This window comes from Schistocerca piceifrons, chromosome 1 (genome assembly GCF_021461385.2).
Source record: "Schistocerca piceifrons isolate TAMUIC-IGC-003096 chromosome 1, iqSchPice1.1, whole genome shotgun sequence".
NCBI lineage: Eukaryota > Metazoa > Arthropoda > Insecta > Orthoptera > Acrididae > Schistocerca > Schistocerca piceifrons.
This window is the reverse complement of record NC_060138.1, coordinates 300,012,250-300,027,250: the sequence shown is the minus strand read 5'-3', so window position 1 is coordinate 300,027,250 and position 15,001 is coordinate 300,012,250. Positions and strand designations below refer to the sequence as shown.

Sequence of the window (15,001 nt, the reverse complement as noted above, 5' to 3'; positions counted from 1 at the left end):
CAGTACGCAGCCAGGGTATTCTTTTCCTTTCAGCATTATCTTTCGATATGCTTGTGTGTGCCGTTATGTTCGAGTTGACTCATTATCAAAATTTAGTGACTGCGTACCAAATGGTGCAAAATTGTGAAGTATTGGTAGCACCAGAAGGCACTCAATAAATCATAAACGCAAAACAATGGGTTATATGCGTTTGTAGGATCATTGTCGTACAAGTAAAGGTCGAACACCAATAAAAAATAAAACACGTAAATACTACATTTATCATTTCACAAATAAGAATTGTTACGACGTGTTTTATATCAAAATGCTCAGCGCTCTGGAGTGCATCTTATGATGAATCACTTTTATTTAAAATCAGCGGATTTGACAGCCGTATACCTCATGTAATTAATAGTTACGGGCATCACTAATGACTGTATAGGCAGCCAGTTAAGAAGCGAACATGTTGAGACATGATGGACTACGCAAACATAAATGAACTGCGTTTGGGGCAAAGTGAAAAAAGATCTAGATTTTGGTCACGGTAAGGGGGGACTTGCGTCTACGTAGAGATACAGCGAAGCCGGACTGGACCTAGTTATTCTGGGCGGCATATAGTCGCATGTGTGCATAGTTGAAACACTTAGAAATTTTCAGGAGTTAAGCAGAGTTATTAAGTTTCACAGCCTTAGTGACGAGACTCCGAAACAGCATAGCAACGAACTTTAATTAGGAATTGTAGTAGGATAGTATTTGAGCCCTTGCTCACTGCTTCCAACTACCAACTGCAGAACCCAATTATTCATTTGCCGCCCCTTATAAGAGAGTTTGAACAATAAACAATTCGATTCAAACTTAGCTCCTGATTGACGCCTAATAGTCATTCAAAATCACTCTAACTATAATTTTGTAGTTTTATATAGCTAAGTGACCTTATAAATTATATGTTATATTGGAAGTACTTTGCACCGATGTACTATCGTACCCATACCAATAAACAGACGGACCAAAGACAGAGATCGATCGTACATTCAGTTCAGTTTAGTTCACGTTTGATAACCGCTGTCAGATCGTAAACTGATCTCCAGTTCCCTCCTGAATTCGTACTAATAGCGCCCCAATTCTATTTCTGCACACAGCTTAAACATATACTTAATTTCTTGTTTGGATTTATGGCACACTTTCGTAACTTGTTCTGTGTGTGAGCGTGATTTAACCTTAAATGAAATATGAAACTATCTTCGCAGTTATAATCATTCAAGCAAATACTCAAAATTCATTGCTTCCTGACAGAATATTCAGAGCGCAATATTAAGACCAAGCTTACAATTGCTTGTTCTTAAGATCTCATTAGGCAACGGCTTCCGCGCAGCGTTGGCAGGATTTAATTTCACTCTTCCGAAGTTCTGTTGGCAGTCTCAAAGTAAGTGCGTTGTGCGTTTCGCGCCAAGAATTATTTTACTTCAAGTATTACACAGTAGACACAAACAGATATTCAGTATCACTACATATATTTGTATCTTGTGGTGAATTATCTCCGGTTTTATGAATAAACTTCATACATGACTACACAGTTTATAAATTTAAGTGCCCCGCCGTATTTTTCTGAAATACGGTCTTCACAAACAAAAGACACATTCATGAGGAAGGTCTATGTATTTATAATCTATTATCGTTGCGCCAAACAAGTCGTCCGGCCGTAGGTACTTACTGATATCCGTGCGACGCTGGGGTGGGTCACAAGTTTATTGTATTTCCGTTGATTGTCAACATGGCATTTTTAACAGTTTTGTCAGCTACCCTGAGCTAGCGCCAAATAGGGCAAAATGTATCAAGTTTTATATACAAGGGATAGTCAAACGAAAAAAGAGAGAGGAGGAGGAAAAATGCAAACTGCTTATTATTTCAAAAATAATCGCCATAACTTTAATACATTTTTCCCCACTGTGAGACAAGACGGTCAACGCCTTCTTCGAAAAATGTTTGCGGATGCCTACGAAACCATAACAGTTCCAAGGATTGCACCTCTTCGCCCCAAGCAAGTCGACGACCACGAATGTCTTTCTACAGGGAACTGAAAATCTGGAAACCGTATGGGAAGTCATGGAACAGGGATGACAAACAATTTAGACAAGAAGAGAATAGAAGCTATTTTGAAACGTGGGGCTACAGAAGAACACTGAAGATTAGATGGGTAGATCACGTAACTAATGAGGAGGTACTGAATAAAATTGGGGAGGAGAGGAATTTGTGACACAGCTTGACTAGAAGAAGGGACCTGTTGGTAGGACACATTCCGAGGCATCAAGGGAACACCAATTTAGTACTGGAGGGAAGCGTAGAGGGTAAAAATCGTAGAGGGAGACCAAGAGATGAATACAGTAAGAAGATGCAGAAAGATATAGGTTCCAGTAGTTACTCGGAAATGAAGAGGCTTGCACAGGATAGAGCAGCATGGACAGTCTTTGGACTGAAGACAACAACGACAACAACAACGACATGGGAAGTGATGGGACTGTATCGAGGATGTGTAAGAGCTTTCCAACGGAACTTCTGCAGCGTAGAAAAAACCTTGGCAAAAGGCGCCTGGGCATTATGCTACAACAGAGTAGTACCGTCCGTCAACACTCCTGGGCGTTTGGACTTGATAGCGAGCTTCAATTTTTGCAGAGTGTCCACGCACCACAGTGCGTTAATTGTGGCACCCTGTTTCAGTACGCCAATGAGCAGCGAGCCCTTATACTCAAAGAAAACGTTCATAATGCCTTTTCCAGATGTGGCGTGCCTGTTGTTTCTACTACGCTGCTTAAGTTTCGCGGAGAATGCCTTGTACACCATTCAAACGTGCTGATCTTTCCCCATTCGATTTGCATAATTTTGGAGCGCAGAAAAAAGGATTACCGCGATTACTTTTGAAATAATAAACAGTTAACTTTTTTCCCACATGTCTCGTTTTCGTTTGACTTTGACTGCCCCTTATGTATGCTGGCCTTTCCCCTGGAGCTTCGCGCACACACACACACACACACACACACACACACACACACACACACACACACACATTCAATACATACATTGCATACGTCTCATCTGTGCCCACCTCTTCCCCCCCCACCCCCTCCCCTGTCTCTGTGTCCATCTCATCCTCCCACCTCTTTCAGCCCATGCCTTGCTCCTTCTCTTCCCATCCATCCACTCCTCCCCTCCCTAAACAACTACTACTCCTCCCTCTCTCTCCGTCCACCTCCTCCTTCCCCCTCTCTCGGTTCTATTTCCTCCTGTCCTCTCTATCCCCTCCTGCACTCTCCTCTGTTCATCCCCACCTCTGTCCATCTCAAACCTCCACCAACTTTGTCGATCTGCACGTGCACGACCTCAAAAACAATTCAATACAGCAGAGTAATTCTACTCCACAACTGCCATGCAAGACATCTCACAAATCAAGGGCTGCCCTGCAAAGCACCTGTCGATCAGGTCAGCCCTTACAGCAGGGCTGGAAAATACCTTTTTGCACATATCTCCTTTCAGTTTGTGTATCAAATTTGCCTGAAATTGATCCCGGAGTTCGGGAGGAGATGCTGGACATACACAATACATAAAGACAGATAGGTAGCAAAATAAATCATTGCTCTGTATCCTTTTTCTATTTTCTTTTTCCTGTTCTTCTTGACTCTATACATCATACTGTCATAGATGCAAGGGGTCATCAGATCTGCAATTTAAGGTTTTCAGCTTGTGTATCAGATATGCTTGAAATTGATCCAGGAGTTCGGGAGAAGGTTCTGGACATACACATACACAAATACACTCACACAGATATGTAACAGGGTGAAGCGAAACTGGCGCACTCGGGCTTCCCAGAGCGACTCCTCACAAGCCAGCGATAAAAAAAATGTCTCTTACAAAATTTCTTCCGGCGAGTACATCAGACAGAAAAAGGACGCTAAAGAGTGACAATCTGGCAACACTGTAACCACATGTAGGGTAAGTATATACACTCCTGGAAATGGAAAAAAGAACACATTGACACCGGTGTGTCAGACCCACCATACTTGCTCCGGACACTGCGAGAGGGCTGTACAAGCAATGATCACACGCACGGCACAGCGGACACACCAGGAACCGCGGTGTTGGCCGTCGAATGGCGCTAGCTGCGCAGCATTTGTGCACCGCCGCCGTCAGTGTCAGCCAGTTTGCCGTGGCATACGGAGCTCCATCGCAGTCTTTAACACTGGTAGCATGCCGCGACAGCGTGGACGTGAACCGTATGCGCAGCTGACGGACTTTGAGCGAGGGCGTATAGTGGGCATGCGGGAGGCCGGGTGGACGTACCGCCGAATTGCTCAACACGTGGGGCGTGAGGTCTCCACAGTACATCGATGTTGTCGCCAGTGGTCGGCGGAAGGTGCACGTGCCCGTCGACCTGGGACCGGACCGCAGCGACGCACGGATGCACGCCATGACCGTAGGATCCTACGCAGTGCCGTAGGGGACCGCACCGCCACTTCCCAGCAAATTAGGGACACTGTTGCTCCTGGGGTATCGGCGAGGACCATTCGCAACCGTCTCCATGAAGCTGGGCTACGGTCCCGCACACCGTTAGGCCGTCTTCCGCTCACGCCCCAACATCGTGCAGCCCGCCTCCAGTGGTGTCGCGACAGGTGTGAATGGAGGGACGAATGGAGACGTGTCGTCTTCAGCGATGAGAGTCGCTTCTGCCTTGGTGCCAATGATGGTCGTATGCGTGTTTGGCGCCGTGCAGGTGAGCGCCACAATCAGGACTGCATACGACCGAGGCACACAGGGCCAACACCTGGCATCATGGTGTGGGGAGCGATCTCCTACACTGGCCGTACACCACTGGTGATCGTCGAGGGGACACTGAATAGTGCACGGTACATCCAAACCGTCATCGAACCCATCGTTCTACCATTCCTAGACCGGCAAGGGAACTTGCTGTTCCAACAGGACAATGCACGTCCGCATGTATCCCGTGCCACCCAACGTGCTCTAGAAGGTGTAAGTCAACTACCCTGGCCAGCAAGATCTCCGGATCTGTCCCCCATTGAGCATGTTTGGGACTGGATGAAGCGTCGTCTCACGCGGTCTGCACGTCCAGCACGAACGCTGGTCCAACTGAGGCGCCAGGTGGAATTGGCATGGCAAGCCGTTCCGCAGGACTACATCCAGCATCTCTACGATCGTCTCCATGGGAGAATAGCAGCCTGCATTGCTGCGAAAGGTGGATATACACTGTACTAGTGCCGACATTGTGCATGCTCTGTTGCCTGTGTCTACGTGCCTGTGGTTCTGTCAGTGTGATCATGTGATGTATCTGACCCCAGGAATGTGTCAATAAAGTTTCCCCTTCCTGGGACAATGAATTCACGGTGTTCTTATTTCAATTTCCAGGAGTGTATATTAGCTGTGCTGTAGACTTGAAGCAGCGGCTAGAGTTTTGCGTTAGCATGCAGGTAGTCGAGGGTTCGATCCTCGGTTGGGGAGCATTTTTTTTTATTTGCTAATTCCATTCTGCATACTGTAATATACAACATTTCTTAGGTCACATGTATCCTAAATTTATAACATTTTGCAACGCTGAACATAACAAATACGTGGTTAGGCAAACACGAAATAGACAGTTGAAGCAAATGACCTGTCACAGGGCATGTTAAAAAGTAAATTCGTGCCACAGATTTTTTTCTCCTCGTGATATCTGTTGTCGGGTGGCACCCCTTGCATGGTGTAGACGTTGTGTGCCCTCAGAGAGAGAGAGAGAGAGAGGAGAGAGAGAGAGAGAGAGAGAGGTGGAAAGCCTGTTGTATATTTCTCAAGTTGAGTATATGTGGTTCTTCGTGATCAATCAAGTTACTTATTGCAGTACAGAAGACAGAGAGGATCTTAAATGTGCTCCTGGGTGGTGGTGAGGAATTATGCATAGTCACTTTCTTGCTTTTCCCAGTGTTACGGTTTAGTGAAAGAAGACTTGGTCAGAAAAAAATGGAGACATCAAAGCCATTAGCTATCTGGAGGCAGTGTTGGTTAAAAGTTACTGACTTGGTTAGGATTAATTAATGCCAATAAACTCCATTTATTCCAGTAGAAATTTAGGGTGTTCTGGTGTGTGTCATCTCCTTTTTTAACATTAGACAGAGTATTTTCAGGAAACTCAGAGATCCAACCAATAGATTGGAAAACGACCATCACGGACAGTCAGTTCATCTTTTCCAACCAGTTTCTAGATTTCCTCCGTAAATAACATAGGATAACAGCCTTCAGTTAAAAAGGAGAACAACATAAAATCATCGCATCGCAGATGTCCACTGGAATAAATGGAATTTATAGACGTGAATTAAACCTAGCCAAGTCAATCGCTTTTATCCAAAATTGTCACTTCTTCTTTACCACTAATCAGGCTTTCTTAATGACTAGCACCACTAAATTCGATTCCTCGCAAAACGTACATACAGCGCCTTAACGGCATTATGTGTAGTTATTCTTGGTACACTTCTGACATCTTGTCACGTACCTATAATTCACATAAATTCCAGCACTATGCAGTGGCAGCGTGGAAATCACTGTCATCTGCAGCAGACTTTACAAACTCTCCGAAAGCACATATAAAACTGGATGCCAGAAATGATCATTCTTTTTAGCCAGCTGAGGTGCCGCATTAAGGTACAAGACTTGCATTCCGGAGAAGCGCGATCCAAATACTCAGCCTGGCCATGTCGATTTGGGTTTCAATACGTTTCTTTAATTCAATTTAGAAAATTCCAGGTTTATTTAAAGAATATGGTCGACTTAGTCTTCTCTTTTTGTCATATCCGATTTTTACTGCTTATGTAAAGAAATCACCGTCGACGGGACGTTAAACCCTAATCTTCCCTCATTACTCCTACGAAGCTAAGAAATGCAGTTACAAAACTAAAATGAAAAGAAATTTTTCTACAAGAAAAGTATTTGTGAACACATCTAAAGTGAGTGCAAGAACTAGGGACTGCGTGTAAAACATTGGAAAATGGACTTGCAGGTGCATACAGCACAAAGTAATCTTTCCTTACACATACTAAAAAAGTTTGTGCAGTACGCCTCTATTGTGTCTGATGACGGATAATAGTATCCGATTCAACATGTACAAATGAAAAGGGCCTTGCATGATCATTTTGAGCAACGGAGAGCAGCACCAGTAAACTTAAACGATGACATATAGTCATAGCACAGAATATTAACCACAGTCCACAGATTAGTTTGTAATTGTACTGTCTTGTTACTGCCACATGATCAAATGTATCCGCTCATCAGAAACATCAAATTGCAAATTACATTCGCGATTTGGCGTACATTATCTCAGTTCACTGACCATGTTTGTCTGGTTATCAGATTAATTCGTGAATGCAATAATTCATTTCAATAGTAGAATTTTCTATGTACACACCAGCAATTTCAGTTATTGCCAATAGTTATGGTACCTAGAAGTAAGCAGCTCTTGTAGTCAGTTAAATTTATTTAGGCCCAGGATGTTAAACATCACTGTCGACTCTTGTTCTCACTATTAACTAACGTTGCTGTTCAACAATTTCACGTGATGCATTAGATTGCTGAATGAAAGTCACGAAAATAAACACATATGACGAAAGTATTTTTCCTGTTAACATTTAGTCCGTTTTGAAGGAGCACTGCTTTTAACTGAGTTAGTAATCCACGTTGTACAAACATTTCCCTGTCTCTAACACACTAACAATGACTCTGGATGTATATTAATACATAAGGCCATGTTGAATAATGGAGTTTTATATGAACGTAGTAATTGGTAGTGAAGATGATGTAGCCAAGCCCTTCACCTACGACCACGGCTATCCGCAGTACAGGCTTGGTAAACCTAGGTAGCAATAGTACGACAGGCACAACATACCAACCGTAACAAGCTGGATTGTGTCCACGCCGGCCAGGGTGGCCGAGCGGTTCTAGGCGCTACAGTCTGGAACCGCGTGACCGCTACGGTCGCAGGTTCGAATCCTGCCTCGGGCATGGATGTGTGTGATGTCCTTAGGTTAGTTAGGTTTACGTAGTTCTAAGTTCTAGGGGACTGATGACCTCAGAAGTTAAGTCCCATAGTGCTATTAATTAAAAGAAAAAAAGAAAAAGAAAAAAGATTGTGTCCAAAAGACAACCGTCTGTTTTGAAGTGGAACTCTAACCCGCACCACGGAAACATTCCGCGCAATGAGAGGCGGCAGACTCGAAACCAGTAGCGGCAGACTCGAAACCAGTAGCGCGTGAATCACAGACAACAGCGCCACAATCAGATACTCTACCTTCCCTCCAGGAATAACGTGCCACCCAAGCATTAAGCAGGTATCATACCGCCAGCGGAGTATTTAGGACGGTGTCCGGCAACTCTCCGCCAGCCACCGCAAGCAATTCTGAAGCAGAGTGACCGCCAGGACCTACACCACGCAGCTCTGGCAACAGAGCAATCTGGAAGATACCACACTGCAGCCACTATGAGCAGCCAGCCACGTCCACGGATCTCCGTCTCCTCCGACTTGGTCTCCCGTGGACTCGTGTTCCAGGACTGGTATTCATGTGTGGAGCTTAGACTGTAAACTATGCTGAGTGGTTGCCGTCACTATAGTACTGAATGAACTTCAACTTTGTCGCACTTCTCAGATCAGTGCCAGCGCCAACTGAACCCAAGACTTATTATCCCTATCGCGGAATATTTCAGTGGCTTCCGTCATTGTGATTCCTTCAGTAGAACCTACAATCTTTCAAACACTTTCACGGACAGAGAATAAATGATCTTTATCATTTATCAATCATTAATTTGTGGTTAGTATCTTGTTGGCACACTAAGTCAATGCTGAACAAATTTATTTTCCTACATTTTTTTGTGGAAAGAAAATAAATACTAACTGAATATGACCTGGGGCAATCAGTTACCATTTTGTGCGTGTGCTACTACCTAGGACACAAGTTCTGGCGACTAGGATTTTTTTATTTTTTTATTTTTATGGACTCAGGCGCGTGCTACGTCCTAGGTAGCCAGTGTTTTACTTTCGCGAACTTCCAAATTTTGAGCGAACTGTCTTTTATTTTCCGATCCAGCCCATCAATGTTGGCGACAAAAATGCAAGTTTTCTCATGCTTCGTTCCACCAGCTGGTGACGAGTATAATTGGTTTCCGTTTTTGTCTCTTTTTCTCAACAGTGATGACATCGATTGCCTTACCGTGTACACTCCCAGTATTGTCAGTGCATCCATAGACATCGCAAGTTCCAGTATACTTAGCATGTTATCTCGTTCCATCAGGGCAGGGTAGAAAAAAGATGAGTTCACGCAGCTACTGCACGAGTTATAGCGACTTCAGCAAGAATAGAAGATCCTTCTGCAATATGTGACTTGCCCGGAAGCCACCCTACCCAAGACTCTCCAGCAACTTGAGCACTACCAGGAGACTCTGCTACAAGCGTTGGCCCAGGCGAGGACGCCTCTGCCTCCTCCGTTTGAACAAATCGATGGGAAGATGGAGTCATGGGATGCCTCCAGCACAAGATTGGTGCGATACTGTGGCATCCGCAGTTCACTGTGGCACACGACAACGTTGTTTTTCTTTTAGCTCTCTCTGGTACCCACTCCTATCAAATTCTTCATTGTCTTAACCCTGGTGTAGATCCACAAACCATATCTTATATTCAGTGCAAATTCTAACTTAATGCCTAATACAGTTCAGGTGACAGTTCTGTGCACATGCACATACTACAGTTTTCGAGGCGTCCTCTGTATTTATGTGCACAATCTCACTCCTGTATCGTATTCCAAGGCACAACAGGACTCTCTGCCAGTCTTCAGAGCTCTTATGCATAACACAAACTCCAAGGCATCTTCAACGATGCATCAGCACTCCCTGCCCGTCCTCAGTGCTCTTACGCACCAGAAAAATTCCAGTTCGTTCTCCAAGACGCTACACGACTCCATGGCAGCCCTGCCTTCTAAAATTATGAGTGCTGAACCGCATGCTTCATTTTCCTTGATGTCACCCGTAACACTCTTGGCCTGTGGGTTCATCCTTATCCATTGGAGATGCACTGGCAGCCCGCAGCGCTTCATCCACCACAGGGTCAACATACGTCCTCCGAGCACAACATGTTTGCTTCCACCCATTTTGCATAACCAGACACCCTCTGGGTCAACACACTTTCATATTTCCGTTACCAAGTGTTTCGCGATACTTCTTTTAAATTATGTAACTCCCCTGTGGCTTCACTTCTCTTCTCTGTGTTGCTTTTTGTACCTGATGAGCGCACATGCACTGTGTTTGCATCCAATCCAGTCAATGGCGACATTTATCCACACTGCTGACGCTCCTGGGAGAGTATCAGTTTCCGTGTTAGGTAGCGTTGCTGCTACACATTCGCATAGTGATGCTCCAGATTCGCTACTAGCTCCTGCACTCTGTAAGTCCGCCGCTGGGGTAGCAGATTCTTTGAGGGAGGTACCCAGCTTTCCTGCTGTGGCAGCAGTGCAGGACCTAATATTTTCCCTTGCTCCGTCACTTGCCGCCCACTAGATGGGACACGAACGTTGTATCTCCGAATTAGCATCGGGGGTGGCTCGCCCTTCTATCGATATCCTTTTGCAGGCTCCAGATATGGCTTCCACTGATGATTCCCTATGCAAGGCGAGCGAGCTCTCTAGCCTAGGTGCCGACCGCAGTTGCGGTTTATCAGTCGTACATGTGGTGGGGAAACATTACGATATTCGACGTTGTATGCCAGCTAGCAAACACCACAATGTGGAGTCGCCAGCACTGTCACCAGGCTTCGCTGAGACTAGGCCTCTGCACCAGGGACAAGTGTACTTAGGTATTGGCCATCATAGTGTTTCACGTAATTGACTTCCAAAGTCACAGGCACTTCAAGTACACTCATCTTCTTGTACTGCACCCAGCTGTCCATTTTCAGTCAATTATACGCACCCTATGCGACTGTACTATATTCAGAAAGAAGACTGCAAGATGCACCCTTCGACCTGCTGTACACGTCCAGTAACTCAGCTGTTTGGTCCATATGAATAATCCCACAACTGGATGACAAAATGGTCCACCATAGGGTCGGCTCGCCCCGTCCCGCCCCGCCACCCCCCCCCCCCATCCCCCACCCCCTTCGGTTGGATATAACTGTTCCTTGGGATAAGCGATGCGTGCCACCAGTTGGACTTTCCTGGCTCCATTGTTACCTCATCGTGGAAATCTATATGCGAATAGATAATCTTACTTAGGAGCACAGGTTCATCATCGACGACGATCACCCTGTCCAAGATAAAGACATTACATTCTTTTCCTTTCCAGATGAGCTCTGCAAGGTTACCGTCTCAGACAGCTCCAGGTCTGCAGCCACACCCAGGCTGTCAATACTAGTGTCCTGGAGGTTCTACAAGCCTACACAGGCGCCCACACCCACTGCCAGCGACAGCCGCTCCAAAGCGCTTCATAAATTTGGATGCTCTGTCGACGGTTGGACCTCAGTCTGTGAGATGGCGCTGACTTCTGTTTCCTCGTTGTGGAGGGGCCCAGGTTCTGCACCCAACAACAAGATGGCTCCACCATCTTTCACCTGGGAAAGGAGGGATGATGAAACCAAAGCCTTTCCCTGCCACCACGGCTACCCACATTACAGGCATGATCTGCAAGTTGCTTGTTCTCCGGCACCACAGGAGACACTCCATTGGCAGACGCAGGTGGTAACTGTACGACAGGCTCAACAATCAACCGTAACAAGCTGGATTGTGTCCAAACGCTCTTGCGCGTTTGGAATGGAACTCTCCAGCTGACACCATGGAAACATCCGGCGCTATTTCCACCAAGAGAGGCGCCGGTCACGAGACAAGTGGCGCGCACATCCTGGACAATAGCAGCACAATCTAATGCACTACTTTGCCTCCTTGAGTCACATGTCATCCAAGCATCGAGCAGATATCACTCTGCCGCGCGTGTTTTCAGGACGTTGCTCAGCCAATCTCCGCCAGTTCAGTCACTAAACCACTAGAAGCAATTTCGAAGCAGTACGACCACCAGGGTCTACACGACATGATTCTGGCAGCAGCCCATCTTAAGGGACACCGTACCGCAGCCACTATGAGCAGGCAAATGTCGTCCGGGGAATTTATTCTCCTGTGACTTAGCTTCCTGTGGAGTTGGTGTTCCAAGACTGGTATGTGAGATCGGAGGATAGAAAATGTTAATATAGTGTTAGTTAACTGTAGGGGTGCCTGTGGAAAGATCGCAGAACTTATCTCGCTAATAAACGGCAACAATGCCCACCTAGAAATAGGGACAGAAAGGCAGCTGAGGCCCGAAGTTAACAGCAATGAAATTCTAAACTCCGACTGGAATGTTTATCCCAAAGATTGGTTGAACGCTGGTGGTGGAGGCGTGTTTATAGCAATAAGGAACACGATAGTATCTAGTGAGATTAGTACAGACTCAGAATGCGAAATAACTTGGGTGAAGATAAGTGTTAAAAATGGAGCAAACAATGCCATCGGATGCCTATATAGACACCTGCCTCAGCAGCAGTAGCGGCGGAACAGTTCAGCGTAAACTTGGAGAACATTTTACGTAAATTTCCTGGCCTCATTATAGTTTTGTGAGGAGATTTAAATTTACCAGCTATACACTGGTAGACGCAGGTGATTAGGACCAGTAGTAGCGACGAGAATCATGTTAAATTCTTCTAATGCCTTATCCAAAAATTACCTTGAGCAGTTAATTACAAAAGTGTCTTGTGAAGATAATATCTTATACCTGCTGGTGACAAACAGACCCTAACTTTCGCCTCGGCGTAGAAGAGGAACTCAGTGATCCTGGGGCCGTTACAGCGTCACTGAGAACAGCTGAAAACAGAGTACAGAGAAAGGCAGAAAGATCTTGCTGTTTAGAACGAGTGACAACGGATAAATTTCACGTTACCTCACAGATCATCACGAAAATTTCATCTCCGCCACTGGCAATATTAGACGAAAAAAGTTCAAGAGCATTGTACAATACGCTTTAGACAAGATGGATGGAGGAGACTCACCGTGGTTTGACAACTCCCTAAGAAAGATAATTTACAGCAAAGAGCGCGTCACTGCAAAGTTTGACGTAGACGAACTTCACAGACAAACAAAAACTTAACAAAGCAATGCGTAACGAGTGATATGCATGAAGCATTTAATGAATGCGAAAGTAAAACCGTTTACCAATTAGCTAGAAAATCCTAAGAAGTTCCGGTTTTATGCTAAAACAGTAAACGAATCGAAGCCTTCTGTGCAAACATAACGGCACTGAAACAGACAATGATACAGATCAGTACTGAACGTCTTTTTCCAAAATTGTTTCACAGAGACATGTCGCTTTGTAGTTCCTCCTTTAAATCGTCTCACGAACTGCAAAATGACAGATATCGAAATAAGTGACCAAGGGATGGAGAAGCAACCGAAATGGCTCAACGGAGGAAGGGCCACGGGACCTGACAGGATACAACTGGATTCTACACAGAGTATGAGATAGAGCTAGCCTCTCTTTTAGAAGCAGTGTACTGTAAGTCTCTACATGGGCGAAGCGTTTCTAATGATTGGAAAAAAGCACAGGTTATTTCCGTTTTCAAGTAGGATCGTCGAACACACGCACAAAACTATGGGCCTATATCACTGACGCGAGTCTGTTGTAGAATTTTGAAACACGTATTATGCTCGTGTATTATGACATTTCTGGTGACCGAAAGCCTCCTCTGTCGGAACCAACATGGGTACCGAAAACAGCGATCGTGAGAAACCTAGCTCGCTCTGTTTGTCCATGAGTCCCAGGAAGGAGTAGACACAGGCAAACAGGTAGAAGTAGTGTTCCGTGAGGGAACGTATGCAATAGCGCATCAACTGTGTGACTGGACTGAAGAGTTTCTAGCAAACAGAGCACAGCATGACATTCCGAACGGAGAGAAGTCTCCAGATGTAAACGTAACTTTGAACGTCCCTCACGGGAGTGTGACAGGACCATAACTTTCCACAGTACAGTATATGTAAATGATCCAGTCGATAACGTCTGAAGTTCCATGACGCTTTTTGCGGATGATGCTCCTCTATAGAGAGAAGTCGTGACTCTAGAAAATCTTAACGAAATGTAGGAAGACATGCAGAGAATCGACGCTTGGCTCTGGTAGCGGCAATTGGCCCTCAACAGAAACAAATTTAACGTATTGCGAATTCGTAGACAGAAAGGCCATTTATTACATGACTGACCAATCGCAGAACAGTCAATTACTTGCACAAAATATCCAGGAGTATGCGCGCGGAGCAAAATGAAGTGGAACTACCACGTAAAATTTATCGCGAGTAAGGCAGATGCCAGACTGAGATTCATTAGAAGAATAGTATGGAAATGTAGTCCATTCACAAAGTAAGTACCTAACAAAGCACTCGTTCGATCAGTACTTGAATATTGCTCGTCAGTCTAGGATCCATACCAGACAGAACTGGTAGAGGAAACAGTAGAACCAAAGAATAGCAGCAGATTTCGATACAGGTTCATTTAGTACGCGCGAAAGCGTCACGAAGATTCTCAGTCAAACTACAGTAGCAGGCGCTGCAAGAGAGACGTTCTGAATAACGGTATGGTTCTGAATAACGGTATGGTCTGCTGTTAAAAGTTCCCAGAGTGTACGTTACTAAGAGAGTCGTCAATATATTGCTTCGTCCGACGGATATCTCTGGAAGACACCATCAGAATGAAATTAGAGGGATTCGAGCGCACATGGCGTTCTCCTTGCGAACCATGCGCGGCTAAAACAAGAAAAGAGGAAAGTGCCACTGGTATACAAAGTACCCTCCACGACACTTGCGGAGGGCAGATGAACTCCTATGTGGAATTTAGACTGTGAACTGTGGCCATTATTCGCCGTCATTATAATACCCAAAGGTTTTTGTCGCATTTCCTGAGTCGAGCCCAGTGCTAATTGCACGTAAGACTTCTTATCCCTATC

General features: G+C 45.2%; 1 protein-coding gene across 1 annotated transcript in view; it reads right to left on the bottom strand.

Annotated features, from left to right (window-relative positions):
- Nucleotides 1–15,001, bottom strand: part of LOC124780415 (protein furry) — a 1,170,709-nt gene that overhangs the window by 264,249 nt on the left and 891,459 nt on the right. The window lies entirely within an intron of this gene.